Genomic DNA, 15,817 nt, shown 5'->3' with positions numbered 1-15,817 from the left:
TCTAAAAACAAGTTTAAACTCCCTAAGCAGGTCTCACTGTTGTTACCTGTTTCTATCGTCTCGATGTCGCAAACGGGTATCTCCCTAGTTTAATCGGATTCTCATCGCCCGGAATTAAGTACAACCCCATCCGAGCTAGATCCTTCCACCCGATTAAATTCTTGCCCTTCTCCGCCACATAAATTTTAGTCATGGTCTCTCTACCCAGACATTGTACCATGCCCGTAAAGTACCCCAGTATATTTATATCCTTTTCCCCGAAAGCTTTGGGGTGTACATCTGACGTGAGCAAATCTTTGTCCTTCCAAAATTCATAAAAAGTTGTGTCCCTTAAAGTGGTTATCGGTGACCCTGAATCCGCCATAACCTGTAAAGAAACATTATCAATTAGAGCCGAACATAAAGGACCCTTGATACAATACGTTCCACACTCCAAAGTTACAATAACATTGTTCAAAGAACTTGTACATTCATCAACTTCAGTTTGTAAATATCGGATATTAATCGGTTTCTTAGCATTTCTGCAAACCCCCTGGAAATGGCCTATTTTCTTTCAAATCACACATCGTTTCGAAACCGCTGGCCATCCCGGAAAATTACCAATGTGGTTTCTAGATCCACACCTATAACAAAATTAATTTTGTTTCTTCTGTACGAATTTTGTTCCCTTGGACTTAACATTGACTGACGCTAATGTGTTTTCTTGATCTGGCTCGACCGAGTCAATAGCATTGATACCACAGTTGGCGTCAGCTTGCATAACCTTACTTGTAATCGTTGAACGTTCAATGCTAAGAGCTAACTCAATAACCTCAGACAAAGGAGGGTTTTTACAACTCAAAATCCTTTCCCTGACTTTACGTGATACACAATTAAAAACAAATTGGTCTCTTATATAGTTGTCGGATAATGGACCAAAACCGCAAGTGGTAGCCAACACCCTGAGAGCGGAAACGTACTCCTCCACTTTTTCCTCTTCCTTTTGTTTACGCGTGTAAAAATTGTGTCGTTCCAGCATAATATTGGGCTCTTCTTCAAATTGTTTTTTAAGTCTAGCAACGGCTTCCACTTATACATTCCACCGATTATCCCCGGACTGTGCGGCTGGTGGTGTAATAGGGACCATACTATCAAAAATTCTTTGTGCCGCTTGACCCAGGCAACCAAAAAGTATAGCGAATTTGCGTGCAGGAGAATAACCGTAGGCATCTATAGCTACAAGATGGTTCTCGAAAAGTCTAAACCATTCCATCCAGATAATAGGTGGGCTACCAGGTTTGCTTAAGGAAGGGTGGCGGTTGAGTAAGGTTGAGATTAGTCTGTTGGTTGTTTGTAGAATTTTTTTTTTTTTTTTTTAAATAAAAATTTATTCACCAAATGCCTCTCAAATAATTCTCAAATGAATCAAAAGGTAAACAAATTCTTGATCAGTTCTCTTTAACCAAACTCACCATGAGTATAGCTGTAGAAATGTTATTAACACTGCAAGAAATTAAATCAGATATGATGCTGGTATAATCTCGTGAAAGTCTTTAATATAAACCAACTGTGTAGAAGTACCCAAACTGAATATGCAGTGCTTTGAAATAAATGTTGCAAGTTATGACGTGTGTATCGTCGCAGAATGAATCCAACACACACGAAATGGGAAATTAATTAAATGACGTGTGTATTGTCGAAGTATGCAGGAATATTTATAATCCAACAATTAGACCCTTCAAAATTACGTGCGTGTCGTCGAATTATTATTGACATCACGCTGGTACTTCGTAATGCCCACTTGGAATGAATTAACTCCTCAAAATATGACGTGCGTGCCGTCGAAATGAGACACGCAGGCAGGCAGTGACCGGTTCAACCTTTATACCGGTAGAGTTGCGAGCATTTGACCCCAATCCAAGATGGCGTCACGTTCATTACGTGTTGACGTCACATGGGGAATGAGTAGTTCGGCAGTCATGCGCATGCGTGGAGACTCAATAAACTCACACTCAGCAATGCGCGAGGAACACTTACACAATTTACCTCCGGATGCTTTTCCCACTCCAGAGACGATCGTCGAAGCGTGGTCGCGATGGCAGCAAAATCGACAGGCCTTGAAACTTCGTACGTGAAGCCCCCTGAAGATCGCCAAAATCTGCGTGGTTCGACGGGTGGAGCAAATCCCGGTCATCGCCAGATGAAATAAGCAGCAGGAATCGCGGTGAGTAGAAAGTAGGTTTATTCAGTTCGTGAATACACTCCACCCGTAGCAAGAGCGTCCTCTCACTCAGACGTCCGAACGGCAACTGGCAAGATACCATCTGAACGCCCGTAGAGAAGAACGCCATGCCCCGAGCTACATTTGAAAGAATACCAATACATAACAATACATAACACCTAGAGGCATCGCGCGCCTAACACTCTACCACGGCGCGCGATACCGAATACTACATACTACAGATGGTTGTCCTTTTGAGTCTCGAGTGGGCAATGACATTGTCTGGTGTCAGGTCTTCGAGGCTGGTGCGTTTCCTGAAGGTCCGCTGTCTTTGTCTGCGCTGCCTCTGTGGTGGTTCGGGGGGTGGCGGTCCTGGGGGTGGTGGCGGTGGGTGTTGTGGCCCTGTTGGGGCTCCGAGCTGCATGATCAGTGGCTCCATGGCATCTGTTGGTCTTCAGGTGTGGCTGTGGGCTGGGCTCCCTTTTCTGGTAGAGGTTGTAGTCCGACTTTGCACCAGGTCAAAGCAGGTGTTAATTTCCTGCTACTAACGCGCCTTATCACCTGTTCTGTGGTCTTTTCGCCGATCTGGCTGGTCGTTGAGAATGTTGAGGTGTGTGTTTGTTGGGGCCTTTTGCTCGGGAACGCCTACCCTGCATCTCATTAGAGATAGTTGCCGGGGTCATCTGTGGCGATGTTTCTTGCGTATGCTTATCACAGGTAAACTGGTGGTATCGGCTGTTAGCACCAGCTTGTGAATGGAGCGGTACATTTATCGTGACTTTGGCTGCGATAAAGTGCCGATAATTCGCCGATAGATCCTTGAGAATATGTCCCTAAATCTTTCAAAGATATATCATCATATAAGGCTACATCCATCTTCCAAATATCTCACATCATTCATAACGCCAGAAGGAGCATATGGGTGTCTATGGATGCTTTTGGTCGAGCTTCATCCTCTGAAGTGTTTCAGAAAGTTATGTATAAGTAGTTTGAGGATGTAATACAAGTATGTTATTTTCAGGATGACATCTTGGTTTTGGGAAAGAACAAGAATGAGCATGATGAGATTCTAAGAAACGTATTCAAGATTCTCAATGTAGCTGGTTAACGTTTACATCTACAGATGCAAATTTGAGGCAGATGGGGTATTTGGGGAATAATATTTCCAGCAAAGAAAAATTTGTGAAATTGAAGAAGCTCTAAATACAGAAAACAAAGATCAACAATGATAATTTTTAGGCATGGCAGAGTTTTATGCACAGTTTGCTGAATGATTTTCCGATAAGGCTAGACCTATAAAACTGCTGATGAAAAATAATGCCTCATTTATATGGATGAATGAGTATGAACAAGAATTTCATTCATGTAAGAAGTAAATTACCACTCTGAAGCTGCAGCCTAACTCCCCTAACTAATGATGTCTTTCAGAATTCATTGGGGAATTCTATTTTAGAGTATTTCTGAACTAATCATGGTGGGGCAAAAGGCATTACATTGAATGGGAGGCATCCAAGGTGGTGGTGCAGGTTAGTGGTACTGGTAAGATGCTGAGAGTTATGAAGCTACTGGGTGAAGAATTGAGAGCACTTAATAAGACTATTCATGACATCCAGCTAGATTCCATAGAGAATCACTCTCCTAGAGCTAAAATGACTAAGAGTAGGGGAGAGCTATACCCAGATCGTTGAGAGACTGAGGTGCTATAATTATAAGGAGTACGACACTAGGGTGCATGAAGGGGCAGGTAAACCTAGGAAGATGTTGTACTGGCTAGTTGGACCAGAAAGTAGAGGGTCTCTGATTATACAAATATGAGCTCCTGGTGAACAAGTGATATATCTCCAGACTCAAATCAACGCCTCCTTTCTGGAATATTACACAGACCTTTATGCCCAGATTGAGGAAGCAGTACCGGAAGAGGTAGATGTATTCTTGTATAGAGCAACCTTGAATAAGTCGGAACGGGAGAACTCGGAGACTCTGGGGGGCCGGATTACTGAAAATGAGACTAGACATGCAATGAAGACAAGGCCAGAATCAAGAAGCTTTGTTGAATGGTCTACCAGCAGAGTTTTATTCTACTTACTCCAAACTTCTGGTGCTGCTTCTGGCAAAGGTGTACGCTGTGGCCTGGCACAAGGGAGAACTACCAGCCTCTACTATGGAGGACTTGGCAGTGCCACTCTCTACACCTGGTAGGAGAAGGGATACGACTTCAACTTATAGACCGCTTTTGATGCTGATCGAGGATTTTCAATTACTTAGCAAGGTGCTAGCATCTAGATTCTATCCACACCTACCTGTTTTGATTCATAAGGATCAGTATAGGTTCATACCCACTCATAGTATGTCAGGAAATCTCATGAGACTATACAGAATCCTGGAGGAGACTAATGTAGCTTTATTCCCAGAAGCGATGATAGCTCCAGTTTATTGAGAGAATCTTTCAATACCATTAGATAGAAATGTCTTGAGATGGTTATGGCTTGAATGGGCTTGGGGATGGGCTGGAGTATATGGATTAGGGTATTATGCTCTAATCGGGTAGCCCTAGTCAAGAAGAGGGGAGGGTATGAATCTAGTTAATATAACATATTTCACTGTCCACAGCAAGGTTGTCCTCTTTCCTTTCTGCTTTTTTTCTCTAGCCATTAAGCCTTTGGCAGCAGTAGCATGTCAGGAGGAGAGGACTAGAGGATGACATAGCCTTCAGTGTGAGTGAAAGTCACGGAGGAAGCAAGCTAAGGGCTTTATCACTAGCGCAATAACCATCAGCAACAGGGGACAGGCCTGTGGTGTGCCCCTACCTATGGTAATCAAATGTGAGTGCTGCCTATTAATTTTGACTCTGGACCTGGATGCAGTATAAAGCAGTGAGGTCATTTTCAAGAATTGACTGCCTAGTGTCAGTCGTCAATGGACCTTGAGCATAAACAGGTATTCAAGGGCATCAAATGCTTTTTCTACGCCTAGAAGCACAGCCATCACTGGCAGATGAGAGCCCACATGTTGTAGTATAGTTATCAAAGTGCAGAGATTGAAGGCTGTGGAGGTCTTAAGGATGAAGCTGACTTCATCTGGCAACACTAGAAACTGCATGAGGGGCTGCAAGTGCTAAACGAGAATTTTGGCAAAGATTTTGTTGTCTGGGTTTACTAGGGACAAGGTCTGTACAAGGCACATAACATTAAGTTCCTGAAAGGTTTCAGTAATACAGTTATTACCACCTGCTAATTGGTAGGGGGAAGATGGCTCATCACCAGGCCACTTGCTGAGTACAGCAAGTGGCCTGGTGATGAGTAGTCTGTGAGCCAGTATATCAGCAAATTCCTTGGAAAATTTGAGTTGGAGGCCATCTCTACCAGCGGCCTTGCTGCTTGAGAGATCTTTGATAGCAGTCAAAACGTCTTCCAGTGGCAACAGGGAACTAAGCAATTCCAGTGCCTCGCCCTCCACCAGTGCCAGGGCCACAGCATCCAATTAAAATATAATCTCTGAGGTGGTCCAATAAAATCTGTTGAAATAGAGTTCGGTGTAATACTGGCCAAAAGTGGTTACAATGTCTGATGATGTAGATGAAACAACACCACTGCTCATCTGTATGCTGGAGATTTGGAAGTTATTAGTGGAGGGTTTAAGCACCCAAACCAACATTTTCAAAGGTCTGCCACCCTCATCAAAACACCAGGTTCGAGCAAGTTTGGCAAGGTATAATATTTAGCAATTTGCTGCCTCTCTGAACGCCGCACGCAGTTCCTGGGATTTAGTATGTGTGGTTTTTGATCTGGTGCGGTTAAATTCGGTTTCCAAAGTTTTACGGTCCTGTTGTAGACTATCTAGCATCCCCCACAGGAATGTAAGAGTTCCCGCTTCCCAAGAGATGTAGATCACACAAATGTGTACCTTAATGGTCTTTCACAGGGTCTCCACAGGGAGTGTAGAATGTTCTTTCAGACTGAAGCATTCCAAAATGTCAGTTTTGATTTCTGAGCAGAACACCAAGTCCCACAGTTCGATATCCTGCAGCCTCAGACTAGTGAAACCCAGGAGAGGTGTGTGGGGGGGTCTTCCACCATGAGAAGAACTGGTGAGTGCAATGTCCAGCGGTGCGGGCAAGAATCGGGTGCACAGGTGTATAATCCTGGTAACTGTATTTCCAATCGTTTAGGATGCAGTCCACTCTCAGTAGTCCCACCGCAACTGGACCAATTTTTAGACACAATATAACCTTAATCCGAAAGGAGCTCTTTAATTCATCAACATTTCCAAGTTAATTAATCTTTATGTAGGTCAATTCACAAAAATTCCATAGGCAGTTTTATATGTATCCAACTAATGCATTTTATTTCACAATGTTCACTTCATAACGCCAGATCACACCATAATAATCAATGTCAGCCGACGTGTTTCGTCCATTAGGGACATCATCAGGGCTTAAAACATTATTATTCGCAGTTAGTTTCTAACCGGATATCCCTCTTGGCAGCATCCGTCTGTCCCTTCCATTGTATGTGTGATATTCTGTTCAATTCAAAATGAAGTCCATCTGGTCGGTGCGATGAGCTACCTAAAAAGTAATTAACTTGGGAATTTTGATGAATTAAAGCGCTCCTTTTGGATCAAGAACAGGCGAGTGGTCCAGCAGCATTCTAGCAAGGATGCTGACAGCCGAAATACTAGCCAAGAGAGCTTCAGAAGACAACCACAAATCAATGTAGGAGGGTGTTGTGTACAGAAGAGTAATACATGCATTCCCTCTTAAAGGGATGAAGGGCTCGCTAAGCATCAGCCAGGTCGTATATCTGTTTCATGCTGAAGAGCTGAATATCTGCCTAATCGGTATTTTTGGTGAACTGCAGAGCACGCGCTGCGGGGACACGCATTATGCCTTTCTCGAAACAAATCTTTGAATGCACTTACTGTGATTGCGTGCATGAATGACAACTGTTCTTTATCTGCTTTGTCACTTTTAAAATAGTGGTTGCTTAGAAACTGTTTTTAAATACTACTCCCCTACCTCTGTGGGTGCCATTTTTCTCCCTGTTCCACCACAGCTTGTGCTGATTGAGTGGAGGTAGGTTTTAAACGCGACCTGCTTCCGAAATTCTTACTTCCTGTTGCCCATTAGCGGGGGCCATTTTGGACAAAGAGACGGTCTAGTCTCTTGACTGGCTTGCTGCCAATCAACTATATAAACTGGGGATGGCGCCAAAGGCAAGCCCGTCTGAGCCCGTCCGCACCTGGACCGGGCCCAGAGCCAGAAATGCTACCTCTCCGCTGCCAGAATAGCCTCTCACGAGGGAATTTCAATTTATATTATCTTTAAAAAATGTCCTACCTAACTGTCACCATTATTTAGATGCTGCAAAATGGGAGGGACCTATCAGTTGCAAGAACTGCAAAAAGGTTCTTAAACCCACACAGGCTCCTGTAGTTAAAGAGAATGCCATGCTGAGCTGCCTACGCGGTGGCTTTATAAATGCAAGGTCGATGTTTAAGCACACTCTTCATATCTATGATTTAATAACTAATGATAATCTGGACTGCCTCTTGCAATCCAGATATTGTGAACGCCCTTCCCCCCGGATATCTCATTCAGAGATTAGATAGATCAGAACAACTTGCGGGTGGCCTTGCAATTATCTATCTGTAGGAAAGTGGCTCTGTATATACTGTTCCCAAATAGGTACAGTGTGCACAGAGTCCACAGTCCCCAGAGGTTTGGCAGAGGCTAAAGTTAGATATAACCTTACTCTCTAAAGTGGTAGCTTGGTCGAGCAGTAAGGCAGTATCAGAGGACAGTGTAAAGCATTTGTTGCACACACTCAGTCAGAAAATGGTCTCACACACTCAAGAACTGAACTCTAGGCCAATGGTTTTTGTATAAAAATAGGTAGTTGTTTAATTTTAGAACCAACAATAGGTAACAAAATATACTTTCTCAGATTGAGATGCTTTAGATAAATACTTTTCAACAGGCAATAGACTTTTGAATATAATAGTTACAGTGGTTGTAATAGGCAACACAATTTCAAACACAATAACACATTGAGCTCAGTGGGAATTTCAAGTTAAATGCAATTAGTTACTTTAAGGATTACTTTTCTAACTCCAGGACTGGATCCTAGATTCAGTCCTGGGACAGTACCTCGAAACAGGTGAGTAAATACGATTTAGTTACTGTTGTGATTTCTAAGCAATATTTTGGTATTTTAAAAGTTGACACTTAGAAACTTTTCTCTAATAAAATCACCAATGTTATCCTATGGGAGGAAATTCACTTAGCAGGTAAGTGAGGTTATTGTTACTTTTTCTAGTTCAGTGTTGGATCCTGGATCCAGCACTAGTGTACCACCTGTAAGCAGTTGAGAGAATGCGTTTAGGTTATATGGGCGATTTTTAACGAATATTTGTAAGTATGCAAAATCGACAGAAGAAATTTCACAGAAAAATAGTCAATGGTTTCCTATGGAAGAAAATTGAGTTAGCGGTAAGTAAGGTTGTAATTACTTTTCAGGGTCAGTGCTGGGCACCAAGATCCAGCACTGGGATCTCTCCTGATAGCAGGTGAGTCTTTCTGTTTTCGTTACTGGGTTGATTTTAGGTGAATATTTTAAAGTTTAGAAATCCACACTTAGAAGAATTTTCAAGTGAAACCAGCCAATGTTACCCTATGGAAGAAAAGTGAGTTATCGGCTTTTGGGTAAGTACTCGACTGGCAGAGTTAAGGTTCTGGGCATAGACTCAGGGGTCTCCCAGGGTCAGATAAGTACAGTTGTTACACCCTCAGCGGCGCAGGGGCAGCCGGATGCAGAGTGAGTTAGGCCCAATGTTATTCTATGGAAGGCAGGGGGTCTGTGGTTGGTGGCTGCTGGCTAGCAGGCCACGCGGCTGTGGGAGCTGGGCTCCTGGTCACTTGCTCAGGGCAAATGGGGAAGTAGGTTAGAGTAGAAGTTGCACTGCCAGGGCCACTCGGGCGGCTGGGTGCAGGGTGCTTTTGAGCCATCGGGCGCTCAATGGATTGCAATGGAGAAACTCAAGAACGAACAAAGGCTGCAAGCTCGGGGACGAAGATTCTTCAGGTGCGACCACCACTTTGAGAGGTAAGTTGGGTAGTTGGAGGAAAGGTAGGTACCCAGGAGTTGGGCAAAGGGTGCCGCAGGGCGCCGGGTGCAGGGGTGCCTTTTGGTGTCGGGAAATCTTACCCTCTGTTGATCGCGGTTGAAGGGGTTCCTGGTGCTTAGGCTGCAGGCGTCATCAGGAGCATCGGGGTGGGTCCTTGGGTGCCGGAATTCGGGGTCACATGTCCGGGGGGACATCCTAGTGGTCTTTGTCCACTCCAGCACAGGTCAGGCTTGGCGGGTGCAGATTGTGCAGGGTTTGCGGTTCCTGGCTGATGCCAGGGGTCAGTTACTTGCTTTGAGCAGTACCACTGCTCATGGGAGTCCCAGATGCTTAGAGTCACAAGGTAGCCAGGTCAGATTTGTGAGGTTGCTGGCCACTGGAGGTGCCGGGATTTAGCAGCAGCAGGTTCGAGGGGCGACAGGCCGTTAGGGCTGTGGCCAAAGCAGTTGGTGTCTTCCTCTTGTTAGCAGCTGCACGGCAGGTATTCTTGCTTCTTGATCTTCTTTGCTGTTTTGGAATCTGGATCTAAGGAAGGAAGGTTCAGGGTGCCCCTAAATACTGAATTCATGGGCGTTACAGGTAGGTAAAGGGCAGGGACCAATGGGTCCCTGCTCTGGGGTGGGTAGTGGTACACCCCCTATCCTGTCACTCTCCTGTGGGAGGGGGGCAGTAGCCTAGTCCTGATTGGGCAGGGCTTCCCATCTTCAAGATGGCGAGAGCCCGGAGATGTGCTTCACCTCGCCTCCCCGACCTAAGGGGTGGGGTTGGCAGAGGCTGGCACACCCCCTTTCCTTCCTTGGGGTTTTCGGCCAGTCTTCCCGCCGGGGGGGGGTTATAGAACCGGTAGGGGCCAGTTGCTGAGTACAGCAAGTGGCCTGGAGAAGCTCACAAAGGCGGCATGCCTTTAAAGCTACCCCTGCCCATCCTGAGACGTAGCACCTCGCCCAGGATGTGCATTGTTGCAGGCCCAGGAGAGCAGATGGCACTCTACCCAGGGATCCAGTAACATGTCTGCTGTGTGGCAGCCTAGGCAGCCCCTCAGACAAGACGTGGATTGTAGGTTAGGTTCAGGGGGCATCTCTAAGATGCCCTCTGTTGTGCATTGTACATTAAATCCTGCACTGGCATCAGTGCTGGTTTAATGTGCTGAGAAGTTTGATACCAAACTTCTCAGTCTTCAGTGGAGCCATTATGGTGCTGTGGAGTTTGTGTTGACGATCTCCCAGCACCATATACTCTTAAATGGCAGCACTGCACTTACAGTGCCCAGGAATGGACCTGGGTACTGTAGGGGCACAGGGCTCATGCACCTGTACCCACACCACTGGTATAGGGCACCCAGCTAGAGGGGTGGCTGATGTATGCCAGGGCAGTGTGTGTTGTGGGCATGGCACACAGGGATGTGTGCCATGTCGACTCTTTGTTTTGTTCTCTACCCAGATACTCAGCCTGCAAGGGCAGTGTGTGTGTGTCAGGGTACAGGGCCTCCAAGGTTGGCACAATAAGTGCTGCAGCCCTTAGGGGCCTTCCCTGGTCACAAGGCCCGCCCTGGGTACCTAGAGTACCATTTACCAGGGGCTGACATGTGGCCAGTGTTTGCCAATTTGGGTTTTGGTTTCAGCACAGTTTTTAGGGAAGAAACATAGGTCTTGGGCACCTGATTGGCAGGAGCCCAGGGCACACCCAGTCAAAGTACATTCAGCAATTCAGCAAAAAGTGGGGGAATACCATGCAAGAAAGATGGCACTTTCTCACACAATCGCAGCATTTTTAGTTGCGCCATAGATCAATTACCTGATTTGAAAGGAGCGGGGGCATCAGTTTTTCCCTCCAGCTACATGACTCCTTTTCCTTGTCAGGAGCACTACTCTATCGCCCTCCGGGACCCCATAAAGACTTCTTAGAAAATATTGGAGAGGTGGTCAGCGCTTTAGCTCTCTCAGGTTTTCTAATTTTACTCTGCTAACTGATGTCAATTTCCATCTTGACTCACACAATGACCCAGGAGCAACATGTTTCAAGGAGATAATGGACATACTTGGCCTTGAATAATGCTCCTTATCTGCTACACACAGTGCAGGCCATATGTTGGATTGTATTTGTTCTAACTTTGAAACCCTTAAAGTTAAGCCCCCTGTCGATCAAACATGGACTGACCATAAACTAATTCCTTTTGAGATCTTGGCAAAGAATAGTCCTCTCTCTAGGGACAGCAACAAGGCCCCACAACAGGACAAGGCGAGATGGAAGGAATTAATAGCACATCCAGATCTTCTTCCAGAGGCACTTACGTGCAGACCTAACGTGTTAGGAGACCCTATAGCAGACAATCAGCTCTTTGTGCAGTGGATACATGCCTTGAGAGATCGGTTGGTACCCCCGGTCTGGCATCACAGCCAATTAAAGAAGAAGCCAGGCAAAGCCACGTCAGGTCATTAGAACACAGATGGCGTCGAAATTATGATGAGAAAGAGCTAAATAACTTCAAAACAGCCCTTAGAAAATATCATGCCCTGATTGAAACCACTAAAAAAGCCTATTATACGGAGGCTAATAAAACTACCAATAACAATCAGAAAGCGATCTTCAAAATAGTTAATCTATTTACGAATCCTAAAAGTCTACAACAAGAGATTCCCCCCTCTCAGAGTCACTGTAATAATATAGCAGAATTTTTTGAAGAGAAAGTTCGGATATTACTAAAAGATTTCCCCCCTCCTACTCTCTCCTTCTCGAACAATGAATTTTCTGCAGACATGGACAGAGTCTGTATGCAAATTTTTAAGCCATCTACTATGGAAGAATCGCGCCAGGTGATCCTGTCCATTAAATCGGGCTCCCTCTTTGATCCCTGTCCTCCCACCCTATTACACGCTCTCATCGACCTAGTGATCCCTTATATAAATAATATAATAAACTCCTCGCTCTCAACAGCCAAGATTCCAGCAGAGTGGAAACTTGCTGCAGTAAAACCACTCCAAAAGAAACAACTGGCGGATCTTGCTACTCTTTCCAATCTGTGCCCCATCTTGCTCCTACCAAGTCTGTGTAAGATGATAGAAAAAATTGTTAATAGTAAACTTACAACATATTTGGAGAAAGCAAATCTGCTCCACTCCAATCAGGTTTCAGAGCTCAACACAGAATCTGCCCTATTGTATACGACTGAAACCCTAAGAGCAGCCTTGGATCAGGGAAAAAGAGCAGTCTTGGTGTTATTAGACCTGTCAGCTGCTTTTGACATAGTCTCACACGCCATTCTTTTAGACCGTCTTGCATCCTTTGGTATCTCTAGCAGTGTTCTAGCGTGGATAAAGAACTTCCTGCAAGATCGCCGACAAGTGATCACACTAGGCCAATACAACTCGCAAGAAAAGGCACTTCTTTCAGGGGTACCCCAGGGCTCGAGTCTCAGCCTGACCCTCTTTAATGCTTATATGGCTCCATTGATCAAGCTGATATCGTACTTTAATATAGACACCATCTCATATGCGGACGATACGCAGCTAATTTTGGTCTTGGACAATAACACCACCCAGGCGGAAGAAAACCTTCGCCAATGCCTTACCGCGACTTTCACTTGGATGAATAATAACCATCTGAGGTGTAATTCCGAAAAAACTGAAATTTTACCTTTGGGCCAACAAAACTCGTTCTTGCCTAAACTCTGGTGGCCAGCGAATACCACCCCCCTCCAAACACAGTAAACATGGTTAGGAATCGAGGAATAACATTTTATACCATCCAATCATTTAAACAGCAATCTTTGGCAGTTGCCGGCACCTGCTTTCACATCATAAAAAGCCTAAAGAAATTCTTCGATCTGATTCCCATCTCAGCAATGCAAACAGTTGCCGTTGCCCTTATTACATCTAGGCTAGATTATTGTAATAGCCTCTATTCAGGTACTAATAGATCAGTCCTGCACAAGCTACAAATGGTCCAGCATGCGGCAGCACAGCTAGTACTGAAGTGGCCTAGGAGGTCGTCCGCATCAGCGGCGCTAGATATACTTCATTGGCTGCCAATTCACAAACGCGTCCTGTTCAAGGTCCTCAACATCACTTTTAGGGCCTTTCACTCCTCGGGCCCCCAATATCTCTGAACAGGTTTCAAGTGCTATTTTCCCTCCCGAAGTTTAAGATCAGCAAATGCCAATATGTTGAAAAACCACCCTTCAGATTGGTTTGGAAGGGAGGAAAATCGCTCACAGTTATAGCCTCAAAAGCATGGAACAAATTTCCTCTACAACTTTGCCAGATTGCATCCGAGTCCCTGTTTAGGAAGGTCCTAAAAACCTATATTTTAGTGCACCGGATACTCTCTGCAAAACTCTGATCTAATTGCCTGTTTCTTTACCGTTAGCAGTCAACCAGGCTTTTTTTGCTTCCATCTCTGGTTTCCGTTTCAATGCCAAGATGCTCCTCGGAGTGACAGATGCGCTCTATAAATGTAGCATTACATTACATTACATTACAAGAGCCAGTCTGCTATTACAGGATATCTGCACAATTCAGACAGTCTATCGAAACACAGGGAAATTTTACATTGAAGGCGCCACCCCAGAAACTAGGCCAGTCTTTGTACTTAGCACACTTAACCATGACTTCCTCAAAGAATTTGGGTTTGCCTCGATTCATGCAATAGATATTAATCAAGAGTAGTGGGTGGGCATCAAGTAGTCCCGCCACCATCACCAGTTAACCACTGGTGTCGGTCATGTGTTCTGTAAGGGTGACCCCCAGGGTTTTATGAACAAGCATGACCACCTCTCGGGAACAGGTAGAGCATGAGGAGAACAACTGATGGGTGTCCCAAGTGGACGCAAGCACTGTGCTGACGGATGGTGAAAAGTGGGTCACCTGGAGTAGAGCTATGTCAATCCTGTGCCTGTCTAGGTAAGTTAGTGCTTTATGGGGGTTGTGCAACCCTTGTAGATTCCAGCTAAGATATCAGACCATGGAGCGTATAAGTATGTACCGTGAAAATACTGGTACTTAAAGATACAGTATCTTGTGTACAAGTGGTCGGAATCAAGCTAAAGTGTATGTTCATCATGTCATAGCAATGCCCCCTCCCCACCCATGCTAACCCCAAATGTTTGGAAATGCCCAAATGCCAATAAACAATAAAAGAAAAACCTTTACAGCATCAGTCATTGATGCCGAGTGTGCAATCCACGCATAGTAGGTGCATCCCCATGCAAGTGGGGTATGTCCCCCGGCCACTGGTTGTGAAGTCCTTATCAAAAAGGTTTCTCAGATGCGTGAAAGTGTTGTAAAGAAAGACGTTTGATCCTTAAGCTGAAAATTTTAATTTTAATGGATTGTTACGTCACAATTCATGTAGATATATTTCAATTCTTCATGCACTTCAATTCCCAGAATGCATTTTGATTGTTAGATAATTTTAGGTGATCCTAATGCATTTCGGCATAATTGCCTTCATCTGGGGATATTCTGCGAACAATAAAACATGATGCTTTTATGAGTGTTTTAGGCATATATACATGAGGAAAATTATAAAGAAATGGACCTTCACCCGCTAGTGATGACTCATGGTTTGTAAGTAGTTTGAGTGAACTGGTGAGCCTTTCTCTTGCATTAGGTATTGAGCTTGGTGAATCGAGTGAAAACTTCTATGACAGTGATGCTATCAAATTAAGTGGACCGTGAGGTGAACCGTTGTGAATGGTGAAATCCAGGCGATTGTTTTTATGACGTTGACCCGAGTTCGCGTCAACAATATCAGCCAAGCCGGTTAAAAAAGGTTCAAACGAAAAGATACGCACTCATGGTGCTGAGGCTGTTAAACATGGTGCGTGCAGCATGCAAGTTAAATAGCAATATTTAAATGCGTCAATCTTAGTTTGTGCTTACTGAGTGTGAAGAGTAAAGAGACGTCAGGCGTCTTCCGCCTTCCGCGGTGCATTCAGGTGCAGTGTTACTCAACGCTATATGGTGGGCGGTTCTTATGCTGTGCGTCAGTTGTGTTAGTAAACATGAAGAACAGTCGATGAAAAGTGTGTTACTACAAAGAGGTCAATAAAGATTCGACATAAAGACTAATGTGTTGAACATTGTATCACGACGGATGTTGATATTAGTGTTGGATAAACTGGGTGAAAAAATTAAATAACAAAAATTATTTTGACAAACGCCAGGTGCAGTAGTGAAACCACTAAACTGGAAACAATAAAACTGGTCATTATTATCATATGGGTGAACAGTCCTAATAGTCTAGGTGTGTTTTTTTTAGAGGTAACATGAAAACTCCATACGACCATTCATGCCAAAAGGCTTCATAGAATTCAAAAGGGTGATCCAGTGATTTTCACATTGAATCAAAAAATTGTGGTTGTCTCTTCCCTCTCGTCTGTCGATTGTTTCCAGTACACAATATTTTAGTTGGCTGATGTTATGTCCGGCTTCCAGGAAATGTTGAGTAACTGTAGATTTCATTTGTTTGGTTCTGATGTTGGATTTGTGTTCA

The sequence above is a fragment of the Triturus cristatus genome, chromosome 3_2 (genome assembly GCF_964204655.1).
Source record: "Triturus cristatus chromosome 3_2, aTriCri1.1, whole genome shotgun sequence".
Taxonomy (NCBI): Eukaryota; Metazoa; Chordata; class Amphibia; order Caudata; family Salamandridae; genus Triturus; species Triturus cristatus.
This window is presented reverse-complemented; position numbering follows the sequence as displayed.